This window comes from Adiantum capillus-veneris, chromosome 12 (assembly GCF_014529385.1).
Source record: "Adiantum capillus-veneris isolate H3 chromosome 12, ASM1452938v2, whole genome shotgun sequence".
NCBI classification, from domain to species: Eukaryota; Viridiplantae; Streptophyta; class Polypodiopsida; order Polypodiales; family Pteridaceae; genus Adiantum; species Adiantum capillus-veneris.
Genome location: NC_140942.1, coordinates 116,237,277 through 116,257,487, shown reverse-complemented (window position 1 = coordinate 116,257,487; position 20,211 = coordinate 116,237,277).

Sequence of the window (20,211 nt, the reverse complement as noted above, 5' to 3'; positions counted from 1 at the left end):
AGAACAGGCTGAAATGGATAAGATTCCATATGCGTCTGCAGTGGGTAGTTTGATGTATGCAATGATTGCTACTCGCCCATACATTGCATTTGCAGTGGGAGTAGTAAGTCGATACATGTCAAACCCAGGCAAGAAACATTGGGAGGGAGTGAAAGGATTATTGAGATACCTAAAAGCTACAAAGAGTATGCGTATATGCTATGGGAGTCAGGAGCTAAGTGTAAAGGGTTTTACGGACTCAGATTATGCAGGTGACTTAGACAACCGAAGGTCTACGTCAGGGTATGTCTTTACATTGGCTGGTGGAGCAGTATCATGGCGTTCTAGATTACAAGATTGTGTTACTCAGTCTACTACAGAGGCTGAATATGTTGCAGCATCAGAGGCATGCAAAGAATCAATTTGGCTTAATCGACTAGTAACAGATTTGGGAATCAAAGAAGAGATGCCTGTGTTATATTGTGATAGTCAAAGTGCTATACAATTGGCTCGCAATCCAGTTTATCACTCAAAGACAAAGCATGTGGATGTGAAGTATCATTTCATCAGAGAAATGCTCGATGATAAGCAACTTCAGCTTGTCAAAGTTCACACCACAGAAAATCCTGCTGATCTACTTACAAAAGGACTTCCCTCAGAGAGCTTTGCGCATTTTTGCAAGCAGTTAGGTGTAGAGTAGTACATCACTTCTCTACATCTCATGTATATTAGCTTGTATAGTAGCTTCTCTCACACTTAAAGTACCACATTGAACTTTAAGTGGGAGGTTGTTGGGGTATAAATCCCAATGTGGTCGCCCAGGTAACTAGGCGGGCCGCCAGGTATGTACACATATTCTTTTGTAAAAACCTAATAAGAACTCACTATGCTCTACACATTACAGTAGAGCGAGTTCACCATATCGTCGTGCTCTTCTTCTCACACTCTCTCTCGCGTCGCACTTCCACTCGTACTCCTTCACAACCTTCATCCAAGCTTGGCCAAGTGGTGGAGCTTGATTCTCCCCATGATTCAAAGTAGCATAGATGGATAATTAGAGGTGGTTATGTTCTATCTATGTTCCAATAGAGCTAGCTTGGACAAGTGGTCGACCTTCATACTAGATTTTCCAAGTGGTGGAGCTTTCTTCTCTCGATGATTCAAAGAAGCATAGATGGAAAACCGGTGGGGGTTTCCTTCTTTCCATGCTCCAATGGAGCTAGCTTGGACAAGTGGTCGACCTTCATCTTAGCTTGGCCAAGTATTGGAGCTTGCTTGTATCCATGATTCAAACCAGTATAGATGGAAAATTGGTGGAGGTTTTCTTCTTTCCATGCTCCAATTGAGCTAGCTTAGACATGTGGTCGGCCTTCATCCTAGCTTGGCCATGTGGTCGAGCTTGCTTCTGTCCATGATTCAAAGAAGCATAGATGTATAATGAGTGGGGGTTTTCTTCTTTCCATGGTCCAATAGAGCTAGCTTGGACAAGTGGTCAACCTTCACCCTAGTGTGGCCATGTGGTGGAGCTTGCTTCTCTCCATGATTCATAGAAGCATAGAGGGAAAATTAGATTTTCTTCTTTTGATGCTCCAATGGAGCTAGCTTGGACAAGTGGTCAACCTTTATTCTAGCTCGGCCATGTGGTGGAGTTTGCTTCTCTACATGATTCAAAGAAGCAGAGAGAAAATTTGTGGGGCTTTTCTTTTTTCCATCCTCCGATGGAGCTAGCTTGGACAAGTGGCCAACCTTCATCCTAGCTTGGCAATGTGGTGGATCTTGCTTCTCTCCATGATTCAAAAAAGCATAGAGGGAAAATTAAGTGGTCGACCTTCATCGTAGCTTGGCCAAGTGGTGGAGCTTGCTTCTCTCCTTGATTCAAAGAAGCATAGATGGAAAATCAGTGGGGGCGTTTTCTTCTTTCCGTGCTCCAATGGAGCTATCTTGGACAAGTTGTGGACCTTCATCCTAGCTTGACCAAGTGGTGAAGATTTCTTCTCTCCTTGATTCAAAGAAGCATAGATGGAAAATTGGTGGGGGTTTTCTTCTTTCCATGCTCCACTGGAGATAGCTTGGACAAGTGGTTGACCTTCATCCTTACTTGGCCAAGTGGTGGAGCTTGCTTCTCTTATTGATTCAAAGAAGCATAGATGGAAAATTGGTGGGGGTTTTCTATTTTCCATGCTCTAATGGAGCTACCTTGGACAAGTGGTCAACCTTCATCATAGCTTGGCCAAGTGGTGGAAATTGCTTCTCTCCATGATTCAAAGAAGCATAGATGCATGATCAGTAAGGGTTTCTTCTTTCCATGCTCCAATAACACCTATTTAGGAAAATAGGGAAAAATTCACACACTTGGGACGATTCTTTGTGTCTCATGGACTTGAGGTAAGGTTGTATTGTACTAGGTTGTTGCACATATGAAAACTGAGATACAATGTTTAGTGGATTCTTATGAGTCTGCAAGATCCAATATGGTCCATTTTCAACAACCATACTATACACTAGAGTGTTTTTGCACATGTTAGTTTACAAATACACACACACTTACGTGCACGTGCACACACACACATGCTCGTGCACCAAAAATTTTCTTCCCACACATGCTTCATTTGATAAAACAATTAAAATGTAAGTTGCAAGAAAAACTTGGGTGACTAATGTGAAAAAAAACACCATTCATATTGAATAAGATTTCTTGAAGATTACAAAGGTGGGATGCCATTATCAATGTTGATAATGACCATAGCTATGGGTGGACTAATTGGAACCATTGCTAGAAGATTACAAAGTTGAAAGGCAAATGCTAAGAAATCATTCCTCTTCATTTGCATTGACATTTGATGGTGCCTCATGTTCATCAAGTTTCAACTGACTCTCTTTGGCCTTGAGGATTATTGCCTTTGGAATCTTGATTTTTTCAGGAATTCGTCCACCCTTGGGCTTCCATGCCCAAATGATGCAGCTAGTGTCTTCCCAACGTTGAGGATCATTGATGTTCTCTCTCCAATACTTGTTCCAACAATCCTTGTAAACCTCCACATCACTCGCATTCTTCTTCTTTGAAATTGGTGCCCAGTATTGTATCTTCACTTGAAGATAGGTTGCCGAGTCATTGTTCTCATCAATATCTGTTGTTGCCACTCCTAACCAAATTGGGTAATTTTCATCACAAGGTTGCACAAGTACAAAGTCTCCCTTTTCCACATTAAGAGTTGGGTTGAACTCCTCAGCAGGTTTGTTGCGCATTGGACCACAATAGTGGCCCTCTATTATGTCAAGTGCCTCATCAAAACCATCTTCCAATGGAACTTCAAGAGGATGATCTTGTTCACGCATACTCCTTGGCCAAAAGTCATCAAATAAAGTTTTTTCACTTTGTCCAGGGTTTTGCATAGCTTGCATGAGATTCTCCCAGTACATAAGAACTGGGTTGATCCACCTAGCATACTCACTTTCATCTCCTTTCTCTTGCAAGTGATCTTTCCACCAACTAACTTACTTCTTTATTCCTTCCATAACTTTCTCACTATCTTTAACATACTCAAAGGGTGGTAATACTTTTGGAACACCTTCAGGAAGCTTGGCTCCTCCTTGGTCATTTCTCTTCCATAACTCTATACCATTTTGGGTAACCAATCCACATTTTTAGGGTGCACTTTGTATTGCATCAAAGGTATTCCATCACTCATATAGAACCTAAATTTCAATGGTTTTGAATGACCCACTAAGCTATCTGCTCCATCATGTAAGAACCCCTTTACAAATCCTTTAAAGTCTGCCACCTTTAGTAGGAGAAAAGGTGCTGGATGCATGCTAACACACTCACTGAAGATGTTCATCAAATGTGGAAATGTAAAAATGGATGGTTTTCTAAGCTTCTCAGAAAAGCGACTGAACAATGCATCAATGTCTTCATGAGTGTTACCAACCATAAGAAATCCAAGTTGTACAGTGTCAAAGACTCCTCGTGCAACCAACAATGATAGGTATGCAAACACATATCGATTCTTATTTTCTGAACCACAATTGTCAAGTTGCAACAACAATGTTCTTGACAACCTCTTGAACCCAAATATATTGCCATCCTCCTGTACATGTGCATTAGTACCAAAGATTGATTGCATCCTTGGACAATCATTTCCTTGTCTAGAAGCAAAATCCTCAGTGTCCACATTCACATTTGTGATTAGATCAATCTCTGCCTCTTCATTCTGAGCACTCTGTCCCTTGCAGTACTGGTTTTTCTCCTTAAGCACTTTCATATAGTGATAGAGAGAAGCTATAGACAAAACACAATCAAAAAGATTTGTTCGTGGTTCTACACTTGAGTTTTCTAAGCTCAAGTCACCAAACATATGTTTATCTCTTCTTTCTAAGTTTCTTAGACATTTTGAGAGAGATGCAATTGTGAAGTTGGGATCACTCGGCCATAATCCCAATGCAAAGTGACCATAAGCTGTTTGTCCATGTCCATGAGTGAGCATTCCTGTCAAGGATACTAGAAGCTTCTCAACTCCATTGAGAGATTTTGGAACTGGTTTAATTTGTGGTATAGCAGTCTTACTCTTGTCCATCTTGTCATGTATAATTCACAAGAACTTGGTTGGATTCATTTCTGAAGAGCTCCTCCAAGCATAGTACAGATTTCTACAGCTCATTTGTTGCAACATGTGTGATCTCCTCTGTGCCATGTTTCTAGCACGCTCCACCTGATTTTTGGTAGACTCCAGCTTGACCTTTATGGATGTGCAAATGTCACATTTAGAGAATGTGCTTGATTTTGATAAAGTGACTGTCTTGAAGACTGTGTTCCACAACCTTGAGAATGTTGGCTGTGACAACGTTTTTTATTCCATTGTGACAAGTGTGTCGTTTACTTCCTGCAAAATGTCCACTTGTTTGTACATCGTTGGTAGAACACGTTGAGTTTCCCGAGTGCCATGCATGGTTGTCCTTGACTTATGTGGCATTTGATTTGCATTATTATCTATGAAGCCTTGTATGAGTGCTTTTGACATCTCAACATGTGTCAAGCTCTTCCTTATTATTCCAGTGTTTCCATGATTGCCATTGCATGCTCCATCCAAGAATTTTTTACGCAGCCTGTAAAATGTTGACTTTCCTATTCCATGCATTACATACCATGCTTTACTACATACCTTCTTTCCATCAAAAGTAAACTCAAAGCATTCCTCTTCTTGATCTTTTCTATGAGCCATGCTCATACAATCCAATACAAATGTGCATCAACTAGTGTAGCTTTGTCCCCAAAAGTCTGCCCTCGCTTGCATGATTTTGGATCTGTTTCCAATCTGGCAGCATCGCATCTCACAACAATCAATTGTTGCAACTTTGTGAATGTTTGCAGCATCACATTGTTTGTTGAAAGCATGACTTTTTTTTTCTAGGCCTAACTTTATGTACATAACTCCTTTTCTTACCTGTCCCATCTCTTATATCATAGTCACCGGCAATGGCATCCTGCTCTCTATCATTTTGAGTATGAAGAAGAAGACCTAGTTCTGTACTGGTGGTACCTTCTTCAAAACTAGTTTCAGTGTTGTTATGTATGCCATCATCCTCATAGTCATCACTGGAAGCATATAAGCTGTCAAGGGAATCTCCCGTTTCTTCCATGAGGAAATCTTGAATACCCTCAATGGCAGAAGAGGATCCAGTGTCTTTGATCAAGGGCTCGCCATTCTCAAATGTGAGCTGCCTAATAGGCCAGCTTACCAAATTCAAACTTGAAATATCACTTTGATGTGGATGCATCGACCCTTCCACAATGACACTTAAGCTACTCTCACCTAGTTCTGTACAGTTTATAGCCTCATGTGGGTGGACCAGCAATACCACTCCATTACCAAGTTTTGTAGATCTATTGTTAGCCCAAAGGATGACTCTTTTCTCTTTCCAACTCTCTCTATCTATCAAGCCATCTTCTTGACCAACAAGAAAATCCTCATCTATTGTGTGAGATTTTCCTCTATCCATAACAATATTATGCAATGGCCATTTGATGATGCTTCCAACTGCTTGAGACATGGTTCTTGCATCCATTGTGACGAATGGAATCAAGAAGGTGTCATCAAAACTTTCTAACACATGTATCGCCACACATGTTGTGCCAATCAATTCAAAACCACAACGTTGAGATGCATCAGTGGAATGAATAACCCCACGAGCTTTCCTTGTGGAACCATCAACAAGAAACACTGAATCACCTTGTTTTGGACCCTACAATTTTTGAGAAAATCAAGAGATATCAGTAAAATTGTATGTCTGAACATATAACTCAAAATTTAATGCATTCCCAAGATACACTCACAATTTTGGCAACATCTTGCATCCCATTCAATTAAGAAAATCTACACTGAGTCAATCCATGGAGGATGGTAGGAGGCTCGAGCTCAAGTTTGAGCATGTATGTACATCCAAGTGCTAGAAATATAAAGATGACATGAGTTGCAAGGTAGGGACTATGTTACATTGCAGAGGCACCCATGGAATTTGATAAGAGGATGGAGCCTTTATGCACATCCAAGTGCTAGAAATATATAGCTCACAAGAGTTACAAGATGGATCTCAAGTTATACTGAATCAACCCATTGGGGATGGTAGGAGGCTCGAGCTCAAGTTTGAGCCTAAATGTACATCTAAGTGCTAGAAATCTAAAGCTGAAAATAGGTCCAATATGATGCCTAAGTTACAATGCCGGAGCATATATGGAGCCTAAATGTAGGTCTAAGTGCTAGAAATCTTTAGCTTAAAATAGTTGCAAGATGGATCTCAAGCTATAAGTCAACCCACGCACGACGGTAGGAGGCTTAAGCTCAAGTTTGATCCTAGATGTACATCTAAGTGCTATAAATACCTAGATAAAAAGAGTTTCACAAAGCCAAAGTTTCATAGAGGCAAGCATGGAATTTTGTTGGTGGCTCGATCTCAAGTTTGAGCCTAAATGTACATCCAAGTGTTAGAAATCTATACTTGTCACACGGGTTGCAAGATGTAGCCCAAGTTACATGGAGGCACCCATGGAATTTGGTAGAAGGCTCAAACTCAAGTTTGAGCATAGATGCACATTCAAGTGTTAGAAATCTACGAGCAACAATAGGTGTGAGAAAAAACCCAAGCTATGTTGAAGTAGCCTTGAATTTGGAAGGAGACTCAAATTGAAGTTCGAGCTATATTATACATTTAAAGAGTTGTAAGGTGGAGCCAAGGTAATGATGAGCTTTACATCAAACCCAAGTTTCCTTGAATGACCTATCAAAAGAGTCGGAGCTTACAAGAAGGCGAGGCTTCAAAGTAGTTGCATGAGTCGCTCAAACTTAAGTTTGAGCCTACTTAGTCATATATTTTTCTTTTAGGATAGGAAATTAGTTCGAGTATAGGTGGCCTTGGAGATTATGCTATGACAATTGAGCGTTGATGGACATTCAAAATACAATGAGGTTTTTTTCTCAGTTGTTTATGTGTAAATCTATTCTTGGTGATTATAGTCCTGGTGTTTTACGTGTTGTAGAAGGACAATTTTCATGCAAAAAGGTGCAATGAAATCGGTTAAGGAAGAGGGTTGGTGGAGGTGGGTCCCTCACTCATTGATCCTAAGAGGTTTTAGCCAAGGGAAGTCAAAACTATGTCCAACTTGTGAGTATTATTTTTCCAAAAATCTCAAAAAACTAGTTCTAGACACCCCTAACTTCATCGAATTTTTTGACCCCTTAAACGTCGTTTTTTTGAAAACTGTTCATAAGGTTTTCCGAACAAGGTTTGTTCTAAAAAGCGTAGAGCCGCTCTCAAGCTACACGCTCATAAAAGTTTTTTTGCAATCGAACTCCGTATGTGAAAGTTATGTTGATTTTCGTGAAAAGTTTTTTTTTCACTTCTTTTAACCATCATGAAAACCATTAGTTTTGGTCCACGCATGTGAGTTTGCTAGTATAACCTTGGGAGGGTTGGTGGGAAAAGCTATTAAAGGCTTTTTAATTCTTTTAAAACCTTCTATATTATAATAGGTTTGGATTTTTCTACAGACTGTGACGAATTCGACGACGGCGCGACAGGTGAGATTCTTTACTCCCGCATCTCCTTGCCCTCTGCGAATCTGCTCGCGGCCCCACAAGGCTCTTTTTCACAACTCTAGATTAATTCTCTCTCTCTCTCTCTCTCTCTCTCTCTCTCTCTCCCTCTCTCTCTTCTACATTAAAACAGGGTTTCGGTTTTTGTGCAGACAGTGAAAAAACTGACGACGACGTGACAGGTATGGCTCTTTACTTTCCTATCTCCCTCTCCTCTATGAATCTATTTGCAGTCCCAAAACGCTCTACATTAACTGTGTGTGTGTGTGTGTGTGCATATCTTTCTCTTTTTGATTACAGGTGAAGATCTGATTGCAGTTTAGATTTGAAATTTGAGTTTCAAATTCGAAAGGCTTATCGAGGTGCACTTCTTTGTCTCTCTCTCGTGTGTGTGTGTGTGATATCTTCTTCTAATCTTTCTGTGTAATTACCATCAACTCCTCTTAATCACTCCCTAATCTCTCTGTGTAATCTCCCTTGCCTCCTCTTAATCACTCCCTAATCTCTTCCAATCTCTCTATGTAATCTCCTTTGCCTCCTCTTAATCACTCCCTAATAATCTCTCTATGTAATCTCCCTTGCCTCCTCTTAATCACTCCCTAATCTCTTCTAATCTCTCTATGTAATCTCCCTTGCCTCCTCTTAATCACTCCCTCCCTTCCTCTTAATCTCTCCTAAACCTGCATCTCAAAAGTTCAGTCTTCAATATCATTCTATTAGTTTCTAATCTCTATTTAATCTACTTCTAATGACTACTTATACTCATTATTGTTTGCTACCGTCTCCTTGATACACCTCTTAAACTCTATCATTAAGTTAATCAAACTACAACTACGTCTAAAATCACGCTCTATAAATTGAAAGTAAGTGGCTATTCTTTAATTAGAGTACTTAATCAATAAGTACTTTAATTAACTTTTTTTAAAACTATAATTAAGTAATTAATCTACTTAAAGAAAAAGATAGATAACAACACTTACTTGGTTGGGTACTAAGTGTGACATTTCCACTTGACGTAGATTCTTTGCTTTTGATATTTAGCTCGTTTTTGGTGCCTTGTTTCCTTGTTGAGAAACTAGAACAATGAGCTGATGTAGCTTAAACCTCACCTTCTAATGCTCTCAAAGCACTAGCATATTCCACTCTAGTGTGACCTCATGAGCTTATTGTGGATATTTTAGCATGATAGCGTTGTCTCATGCAAGTTCTTGAGACTTAACTAGGGCTAGAGAATAATAGATCTAGGGAAAGCGGCTCAAATTTAAGTTCGAACCTCGCCTACATATGCTATTGTAGCAAGTCTGGCTTAATGGCATCCTTGTGGCTACTTAGGGAAAGAGGCTCGAGCTTAAGTTCGAACCTTGCCTACATATGCTAATATAGCAAGTATGACTTGAACTTAAGTTTGAGCCTCAATTGTATATGCTACTTTAGCACTAGGGTGTATGGTTAGCCTCATGACATCCATGTGGCTACCAATGCCAGTAGGCTCAAACTTAAGTTCGATCCTCACTTGCATATAGTAGAGTAGCACCATCATGTAGACCTTGCCTACAAATGTCAGTATAGCACTACGATGCATGTATAGCTTCATGACATCCATGTGGATACAAAAGGAAAAGAAAAACACTTTGAGGCCCGAGCTTAAGTTCGAGCCTCAATTGTATAAGCTACTGTAGCACTAGGGAGTATGTCTAGACTCATCCTTTAGAGATACTAATTCCAAGAGGCTCGAACTTAAGTTTGATCCTCACTTGCATAGGCTAGTGTAGCACTAGAATGCAAGCCTAATGCCATCCTTGTGGCTACCATGGGTATAGAATAGCACGTTAAGTTCAAGCCTCATTTTCATATGCTAGTGTAGCACTAGGATGCAAGGCTTTCCTCATGACATCCTTGTGTCTACTAAGGGCAAGAGGTTCGAACTTAAGTTTGAGCCTTGCCTACATATGCTAGTATAGCACTAGCATGAAAGTCTATCTTCATGACATCCTTGTGGATACCAAGGGAACATAACAACACCTTCAGGTTCAAACTTAAGTTTTAGCCTCAATTGCATATGATATTGTAGCACCAATGTGTAAGGCTAGCCGAGGGATATCCTTGTGGATACTTAGGGAAAGAGGCTCGAACTTAAGTTTGAACCTCGCCTACATATGCTAGTATAGCAAGTCTAACCTAATGACATCTTTGTGAATACTTAGGGGAAGTGGCTTAAATTTAAGTTCGAACCTTGCCTGCATATGCTATTGTAGGCTATCTTAATGACATCCTTGTGGCTACTTAGGGAAAGAGGCTCAAACTTAAGTTTGAACCTTGCCTACTTATGCTTAACATAGCAAGTCTAACTTAATGTCATCCTTGTGTCTACTTAGGGAAAGCGGCTCAAATTTAAGTTTGAACCTTGCCTACATATGCTATTGTAGCAAGTCTGGAATAATGACATCCTTGTGGCTACTTAGGGAAAGAGGCTCGAGCTTAAGTTAGAACCTTGCCTACATATGCTAATATAGCAAGTCTGCCTTGAACTTAAGTTTGAGCATCAACTGTATATGTTACTTTAGCACTAGGGTGTAAGGTTAGCCTCATGACATCTGTGTGGCTACCAATGCCAGTAGGCTCAAACTTAAGTTCGATCCTCACTTGCATATACTAGAGTAGCACCAGCATGTAGGGCTTGTTGCTACCAAGGGAATAGAAGAACACCTTTAGGCTCGATCTTAAGTTCGAGCCTCAAGTACATATTCTTTAGCACTAGGATGCAAGGCTTGCCTCATGACATCCTTGTGGCTAACCTTATTTGTATATGCTATTGTAGCACTAGGGTGTAAGGCTAGCCGAGGGACATCCTTGTGGCTACCAAAGGCAAGAGGCTCGAGCTTAAGTTCGAGCCTCACCTAGATATGTTAGTATAGCACTATCATGAAATGTTAGTATAGATATGTTATTATACCAGAGGCATGAGGCTCGATCTTAAGTTCGAGCCTCAAGTGCATATTCTTTAGCACTAGGATGCAAGGCTTGCCTCATGACTTCCTTGTGGCTAGCCTTATTTTCATATGCTATTGTAGCACTAGGGTGTAAGGCTAGCCGAGGGACATCCTTGTGGCTACCAGAGGCAAGAGGCTCGAGCTTAAGTTCGAGCCTCACCTAGATATGTTAGTATATCACTATCATGAAAATATAGATTCACTAAGTCCTTTTAGGATTCATGCAAGAATAGAAAAACACTTAGGATTGAACTTATGTCTAGCCTCATGGCATCCTTTTGGTTACCAATGACAAGAGGCTCAAATTTAAGTTTGATCCCCACTTGCATATTTGAGTGTAGCACTAGCATGGAAGGCTAGCTTGATGACATATTTGTGGCTATCAAGGGCATAGAATAGCACCTTTAGGCTCGATCTTAAGTTCGAGCCTCGAGTGCATCAGGGAATAAAAAATCACTTTTAGGCTCAAACTTAAGTTTGAGCTTCCTCTCAATATGCTAATGTAGCACTAGGGTGCATGCCTAGCCTCGTGACATCCTTCTAACTAGAAAAATCATAGAGCTTCACTTTTAGGCTCAAATTTAATGTAGCACTAACTTGCAAGACTACTCTCATGACATCCTTGTGGCTAGCAAGGGTACAAAACAACATCTTTTGGCTCAAACTTAAGTTCGAGCCTCACCTACACATGCTAGTGTTTTTTTTTTAAATGTACTATTTAACTTAAAAATATGCTCCTTGTTTAGGTTCTAACATTGTTCTTTTTGGTTGTTTCAGGAATGGAGGCTTCCAATGTACCAAGTATACCAGAGTAGGGTGCACAAGTCTTCACACTCAATGTTCTTGGAATGTCCACTAACGCCAAAACTATTGCTCCAAGAATAAAGGTTGACAAGACCTTTGAGTTAACAAAAGAAGAAGGAGTGAAGTGGTTTGTGGATACCTACGATACAGATGCAAACTACAAAGGTGACATCCATCTATATTTGTCACAAGGTGATATGAAATATGGAGACATGGGGATTTTTGTGGGTGTCAAAGATGATATGGATGCAACAACAATGCCATGATTTGCATGTAATGTGCTACCTATTGGAGAGACCATAAAGGCAAACAAGTTTTGCTTATCATTGGGCACTTTTCATGTAGCATACATGAATGGTAGCAAACTAGGAAAAGAAAATTCTATTGTAAAATTAGGATTGAAGATCTCCAGCTTCACTAATCAAGAAGACTCGGGTGTGGACTGTGTGGAAGACCTAGTGAAGGCAGTGGAACATGCAAAGCGAGTCTTGAGCTTACCAAAGAAGATTTTACCTACAAAGAAACCAATAGGGGCACTACCTAAGAAAGTTGTGGAGAAGACAAGGAAAGCCATAGTTAGGAGTGCACTTGCAGCATCAAGATGTGCCCGTGAAAGCGCTTCAACACATGTAGAGAATATAACTACCACCATTAATTTAGAGGAGCAAGAAGGTTCACAAGGCCAAGATGCACAAGGACTCATAAGAAAAAGAAAGGAAAAGGATGATTCTACTCTTGAGGAAGATCGACAAAAACTAGCAAAGAGGAAGATGAAAAAGAGTGCAGAAGAAAAAGAGGTTTCGGAAGAGGAGTTGATGGACATGGAAACTCCATCCGAAGATAACAAGGCACTGACCTCTTTAGAAATCAAGAAGGGATTCTATCCTTTTGGGATCAATGAAGTCTTTAGCATTGACGTGACAAGGTGTTTTCCTACTCCATCAAACTATGTGTACAGAAGATTAAATCTAGATTGGGTCAGTTTGAATTTAGACTTCATTCAAGAACCAAAGAAAGAGGAGATACTAGCAATTTTGATGCCTTGTGATCCTTCCAAAAAACATCCTCTTGACAAACTTGCCAAAGAGGATGTTCACAATGTTGATTACTGGATCATCTCTGGACAACACTCCATTAGTGCTGCAAAACGTTTGCAAGGTGCAAACATTGCAAAGGTTACCCCTCAATTTCGTCAACAATTCAAATATAGACGATCAAAGATTATTCTCAATTGCCCACCAAAGATCTCTCGTGAAATCTCCAAAGATGCGAATCTATCTGTTGCAATGTCAATGCAAAAGGAGCCATTTCTTGACCAACTTATGCAAGCACGAGCACAGTGGGATGCAAATGGTTTTCCTTCTAAGCCACCACCTGGTGTCAATCAAACCAAGAAGGACATTGAGGCTTGGAAGGTACTTGTTTGATTCTTTGAAAACATGGATGTGAGTCTTTTTAATCAATATCTATTTGTAAACTAGAGTCTATCATAGGCTCAAGCAAGACCTCCATGTGCTCATTTAGAACTTAAATTGAGGTTTTAACTTAAGATTTAGTGTCACTTGCATATGAGGCTAAGCGAGGTTCAAACTTAAGTTTGAGCCCCACTTACATATACCCATGTATTTTGGACTTTGCATAGATGTATGTGAGCATATAAAGAAACAATTCAATCTAGCTAGGCTTGAACTTATTAAGTATACGTCTCAATCCCACAAGTTAGAGCCTTGTCAATATTGATGTTGGAATTTTCAATTTTGCAGACCTTTGTTGAGACAACAGAGCACACACTTCAAAAGGGATTTGTCAAGACCGACTTGCATTTGCTTCTATGTGATGAGAAGATATGGAAGAATTGGGTCAAGATCATGAGACAATATGCTCGAGGCTTGCTACCAAATACAAAGGGAGAAAAAATTGACGAAGGTTCCAATGAAAATCCTAAATTTCTAACAATGAAGGGTGGTCAGATTTGACAAGCACCTGGCACAGCAACACTGGCACCTACATTGTTCAGGTGCATTTTAGGCCTCGAGAATAAAGAAGTTCTTGAATTACAAAATGCAATCTTGGACAAAACCATCTTGCTAAAGAAGATCAAGCATACCCCTCATAGAATGGACATGGATGAGATGGCTTGGAAGCTAAAAATAGATCGAGTGTTGAAAGAAGCAATAATATCATTCTTCTTTGATTTGACAAGGGAAAATTTATCTTGGGAGCAAGTTTGTGAGAAGTACAAGCTAGGAGAGCATGAGTACAATCAAATGAGGATCTATAGCTAGTACTATGTCAAGGACTCCCTCAACAGAGCAAAGAAGACTCCACCCTCACTTCCAAAAAGTGTAATAACTCTCCTCAATCATCTTTATAGAGCTAATATGGGCATTATATCTCAAGATGAGTCTATTCCATGGAGAATCAAGGGGGTGGGCTTTGATATGGGGAAGATCAAAGACTTTTGCAATACAGAGCACGTACCATTTCAATTGGTTGTCTTGGATCTTCATGGTACTAAAGAAAAGCTCTCTATAGATTTTTTTGCAAATTTGGCACTCAATCTAAACACATTGAATGCACAATACGAATATGTGCTAGTGTGTTTCATTGATTTCATCAATATTGGAATGCTTGTTGAAGGGGTTTCTAGCCAGTCAACTAAGGCCCATGTTGAATATGGAAATATCCAAGCAACAAGAGATGACTCATGGATAGATAGAACTGTGGACTCTGCAATGGTTGCTCTTTTTGTTAGCAAGGTTGATATATTTGAGGCTATTGACAAAGCTCATACAAAAAGAGTCTTTTTCTCAAGCTCTTGTGGCAAGGATCATGAATTTATTGATAGAAACTTCATTGATGGACTTATCACAGGGTTTTGTCCTGAGCAAAGCTATGTGTTGGAAATTTTTTGCAGTGGATTTGTGTTGGAGCAAAGCTTGTCGAAGAAGAGAAGGTAAATTGCTCTATGTAAAGATAATTTTGAAGCAATGGAGTTAGAATCTCAATGCTCTAGTATTTTGGAGAGCAATCCATCCTTGCAGGAGTGGTGTGGTGCAAGTCAAGCATCACTTGCGAGACAAACAGTGGAGCTGGATGATAAAGAAAAAGAAGACCTTAACAATATTGACATCGATGAGCAACAAAGCAGTGGAGAGGATGTTGATGGAAATGAAGACAACGATAACGTAGACAACACGGATGATAGTGAAGTTCAAGAAGCTATGAATTTTGATCATCAAGGGGGGGCAGACAATGTTGGAGAAATGAGTCCAGTTGTGGATATTGAGTGTGCAAAAGAAAATGATGAAGATAAAGAGGATGATGATGCAGGCAATGAGGATGCACAAGAGGATGATAGAGCCCCTCAAGACATTGTAGTAGCTGATGAAAAAGGTGCGAATGCTTCTTAGAGTATTTTTGATACTAGGTTTAATGATGCATGCCATTATCATGTACCAACAGACTCCTAAAGTATAAAAAGGCAGGATAGTGTATTGAATTGATCAATTGTGATACTTTAGGTCCTTCAAACACTATTTTCTTAATACTATCTTGTGTCTTTATCTAAAAGTATGTCATTTTAATTAGATTTAATTGTTGTTGTTTTAAAAAATGATGGGGGGGATCAAACTTGAGTTTGAGCCATCACAAAGCACATGTCTTTATTTAAAGTGTCAATTCCCAAAGCATAGCTAACATACAAATGTGTTTTAAGAGTAATAAATTTTGGTTTTCGTGAGACAATAATGAAGCATTACCAAACACTAATGACACTCAAACTTAATTTCAAACCTAACAAGAAGAGATAGTGAAGCACTTGTGTATGAACTTCAATCAAAAAAGTCATGGCTGAGTTGTTCTAAGTGAGACTTGAACTTCCTTATCCTAGTGTAGCACTTGCATATGTTACGTGAAACTCATAATGTCTTTGTACCTAACAAGGAATTGAAATTTAGTTTGTAGGCTCGAACTTAAGTTTGAACCTTGCCTCCACATGTTAGTGTAGCACTACCATGTGAGGCCGAGCTCATGAGCACTACCATGTTATGCCAATCTCAAGAGCATTGTAGTAATATAATCTTCCAAATAGCAATACTTACAAATCATGAAGTAAAAAGGATCATACCTTGAACAATTCATAGTTAAGAGGTTTTTTGAATAGGCCCTAGATGTGCACAATATAATAATTTTATACATAGTGAATGCATTGCGACTAAACATGGCTTGAGATTTAAGCCTTACACTTGAAACATAAGCTTAAGGTTAAGACTTAAGCCTTAGGCATGAAATTAAGTTTGAGCCTCAAAAGTCCTTGTCATAGAATCCTACCTCAACAACAAAAGTCATTGTCATAGAATCCTACCTCAGTACTTCCAAGTGAAGCTCACAATTTCATATCCTATTGTAGCGATTACATATGTTAAGAAAGAGAAAGAGTCATAATCTATAACAAGAAACTGAAATTTATTTTGTAGGATCGAACTTAAGTTCAAGCCTTGCCTTTGTATGTTAGTGTAGAACTACCATATGAGTCCAGTCTCATGAGCATTGTAGCAAAAAAATGTTACAAATAACAAAATACTTATAGATTATGAAAAAAATTGGATGATACCTTGAAAAATTCATAGATAGGTGGTTTTATAAATAGGTCTTCAGTACACATAGTATAAAAGGTTTTCACATAGTGCTTTAGGTATCATTCTAGGTTAGCATTTTTGTGTTAATGTGCTAAATGGAGCCTTTCTAGCATAAAACGTCTGGGTAGATGATAGAAATGAAATGGATTCGTTGGTTATTGAAAATCCACTAGACTATTTTCTAAATTGGTAAAAAATTTTCTTTTTTCATCTTTTAGATGAAGACAACAAAATAGAAGACGGAGATAACATATCTCAAGCAGCACAAGTGCTACCCACCATTGTTGGAGAGATCGAGTTTCATAAAGGTGATCTTGTAGAGCACAAAAGTGATCTTGTAGAACAAACCTCTCAAAAAACTTCAAATGACATGACTAAAGAGAGCGAGAACATGCTACCTACAATTGGAGAGACCCAAATTCATGAAAGTGACATTAGGAATAGTGAAGAGGAGATGGTGGCTGTAGAGCATCAAAGTGATTTTGTTGTGCAAAATTCTCCAAAACCTTCACACGACACTAACAACATGCCTCAAAGAGATGAGGATGCAGAGGGTAGTGAGAAGAAGGGTGAAGCCAATGAAGAGCTCCAAGCGACTCTTGCAACCAAGGACATACAAGAAAAAACTAACAAAGGAACAGGAAAAGCGACACCAAATACAAACAAAGTCTAGAGCATTCAAGAAAGGGAGCAAGGGATTGAAGTTGGTGAGAAAAACAAAGGTACTTATTTGTCCAATGTGATTAGTATAGATATGGACCTTTTTGGAAGATAATACAAAATTCTATTATGTTGTCTTTGTAGGTGAAATTAACATTCAAAATCAAGGATCCAGTGTGCCACAAGTAGACATCAACATTGAGGAGCTACGTCCTGATGCACGAAAACGTAGGCCACTTGGAAGCTTATATTCTTTTGAGAGAGATGGAGATAAACTAGTCTTTCAATCTTCCCACATCAATAGAGAAATGCAATCACTTTTAGGAGACATCATTATAGATGACTATGGGAGTATGAGACGTAAATAAACGTGTGCAATTTACAATTGTGTGCTGCAAATATATGGTGCCTTGTTTTGAGATTTATAAGTGCAAAAACTTAAATTGTTATCATTCTTTTGTATCGTATGCAGAAAATATTGCTCATGCAATCAGCATGAAGAAACATGCACTCATTCTTGATCTTAATGGAGTTTTACTTAGCAAAGAAGACAAGAGGCATCCATGTACAGATTGTGTCAAAATTGACCTTGGTCACACCACAATTGTTGTTCGCCCGGGTTGTTTTGAATTTTTGGATGAGATATGTCAGTACTTTCATGTTGGTATTTGGTCCACCATGCTACAAAAGAATGTTTGCACTTATGTGAACACTCTTGAAAAGCATGCACATAAAAAATATCATTTCTTTATGGTATGGGGACAAGAAGATTGCTACATCCATAATCTTTGAAAAGTGTATAGACCGGATAAGCCTAATGTTGAGGCTATGTTTAAGCCTTTGTTGAGGGTTTGGTATCAGTGCAGGAATTTATGCAGTACAAAGAATACATTGCTCATTGATGATAGCCCTTTCAAGGGATGTATTAACCCAAATGATAACTGCTTATATCCTGAAAGTTTTCAAGGGAGGCCTGACTATCTTCTTCGCAATGAGCTTCTACCATACCTTTTAAATCTAAATAATACAGATGACATTCGATCTGTTATTTCACTCAATCAGCTAGGACAATCTCCAATCAGAGAGGTTCATGAACTATTTACAAAGTTTCAAGACATTATGGAAGAATGGGGCATGTTCAATGTCCAAGTTCTAAGGGAAGAACTTGACAACAATTCAGTCAAAGTGGAAAGCTCATCTTGTGCATCTTCACAGCTACCATTGTGCAATAACAAGTTAAGTTATGTTCAAGAAAGTAGAGGTAAGAAAGTAGTAAACTCCTTAAGCAAGGATCCAGCTATGTTGGCATCCAAGTTTGGTGTGCCACTATTATCTTCAAACCAGCTGAGCTTGTTAAAATTGTCTCACAAAACAAAAAATTTGAGTGATCAACATGCTATTGCTTATGCTACTAGCGTGGGGTATGGTCGTGGTCATTTCATTAGCGGAGTTGCAGCAAAAGCATACATATCAAAGATACAAAAGTCCTACTTAAGCTTATGGGTAGGACTCACTTTAGATTTATCAAAAAATATAAAAAATAAAATCAAATTTTTATCTAATCTAGCATATTTGTTATTGCAGGTGGAAGAAAACAACCAGTAAGGGCTTGGCATGCGCGTTGACTCAATCACTTGGAATGTTCACATACATCTAGAGTGGTGGAAATGTGTTAAGAAGATTTTGACCAAAACAATATGTTGGGCTCTAGTATTCTGGCCAAAAAAATGTGTTGGGTCCAATTATTTGAACATGAACCAAATATGTACGCTTTTATATTTCATCAACTAGATGTTATTCAGCCTTGGAAAAGAAGTCTCTCTTTTATCTTTGTGGTTGGAGCTCTTTGTACAAGATTTCTTCTGTGTATTGAAGAAAAATATTTTCTTTTGTTGTCTTCTCAAGGTTTAAGTCTATATATATCATGGATAAAATAAATAATGTTGGTGCACAGTGTGTTAATTGAAAATAATATTTCTTCCATTGACCATCATGACTTTTTTGTGGAACAGGAGATTCTGAAGCATATAAATTTGATTTCAAATGTACAAAGCATTTACTATTGAGGTGGCACATGTCATTGAGGACTCATAGGCGTAGAAGGAAATTGATTCCACCACCCTCAGATACTATACGGAAACAAAGAAGAGTATTGATCCTTGAACTCAATGGTGTTTTACTTAAGACCATTGAAATGCAACATGGTGATGTATGCCCAAATTGGGGAAAACATATGCATCTCGTTGAAGAGAGTACAAATGTGTGGCATTTTATTCGCAAAGATGCATTCACTTTCCTTGATTTTTTCATGCAATGGTTTGAGGTGTAGATTTGGATCACTAATAGATTGCAAAGGACTTGTCGTATTCTTGAGTTATGCTTTCCACAACACCATCAAAAATTTAATGTCATAGCAGGACAGGCAGCATGCCAAAAGACAAATCTTCTAATTGGATATCGATTTGTATACCACAAGAACTTGGATGTAGCATGGAGAATTTTTCATGATCTGGATAGAAATAATACATAAATTTTTGACGAGGCCCTTTACAGTGTAATGTGGAATATGCCCGGAACCTACTTGATTTTTCCAAAAATGTGGAATCAATCAAATGAAGAGCTTGAAAGTTTTTTGGAGAGAACAATCACTGCATGGTTACTTGGTTGGATCTATGCAAGGGAAAAATGAGAGTATACTTGCAATATGTTGGTAAATGAAGCAGCTTGTGATAGAGAAACCTTGTACGTATTGGAGCAATACATGAGAAAACGAAAAGTTTAATGATGTATTTATAGTCATTGAGCCTCTTGACATAGTATCATTTCCTCAGATGAGTTGTACAATACTTGGATCCATGTAAATATGTGAATTGGATTTTATTTTTTATCTTGGTGTTTCTAAACACCACACTATTTTGAGGTCCCTTCAATTCTAAGATTTGTTTTTGATTATTGTAAATTCTTTTTATGAGTGTTGATATAGCCAATTCTTTAACGTTAATGTCTCAAATTTGAGCTACTGATTCAAAGAAATTTTTCTACATGAATAAT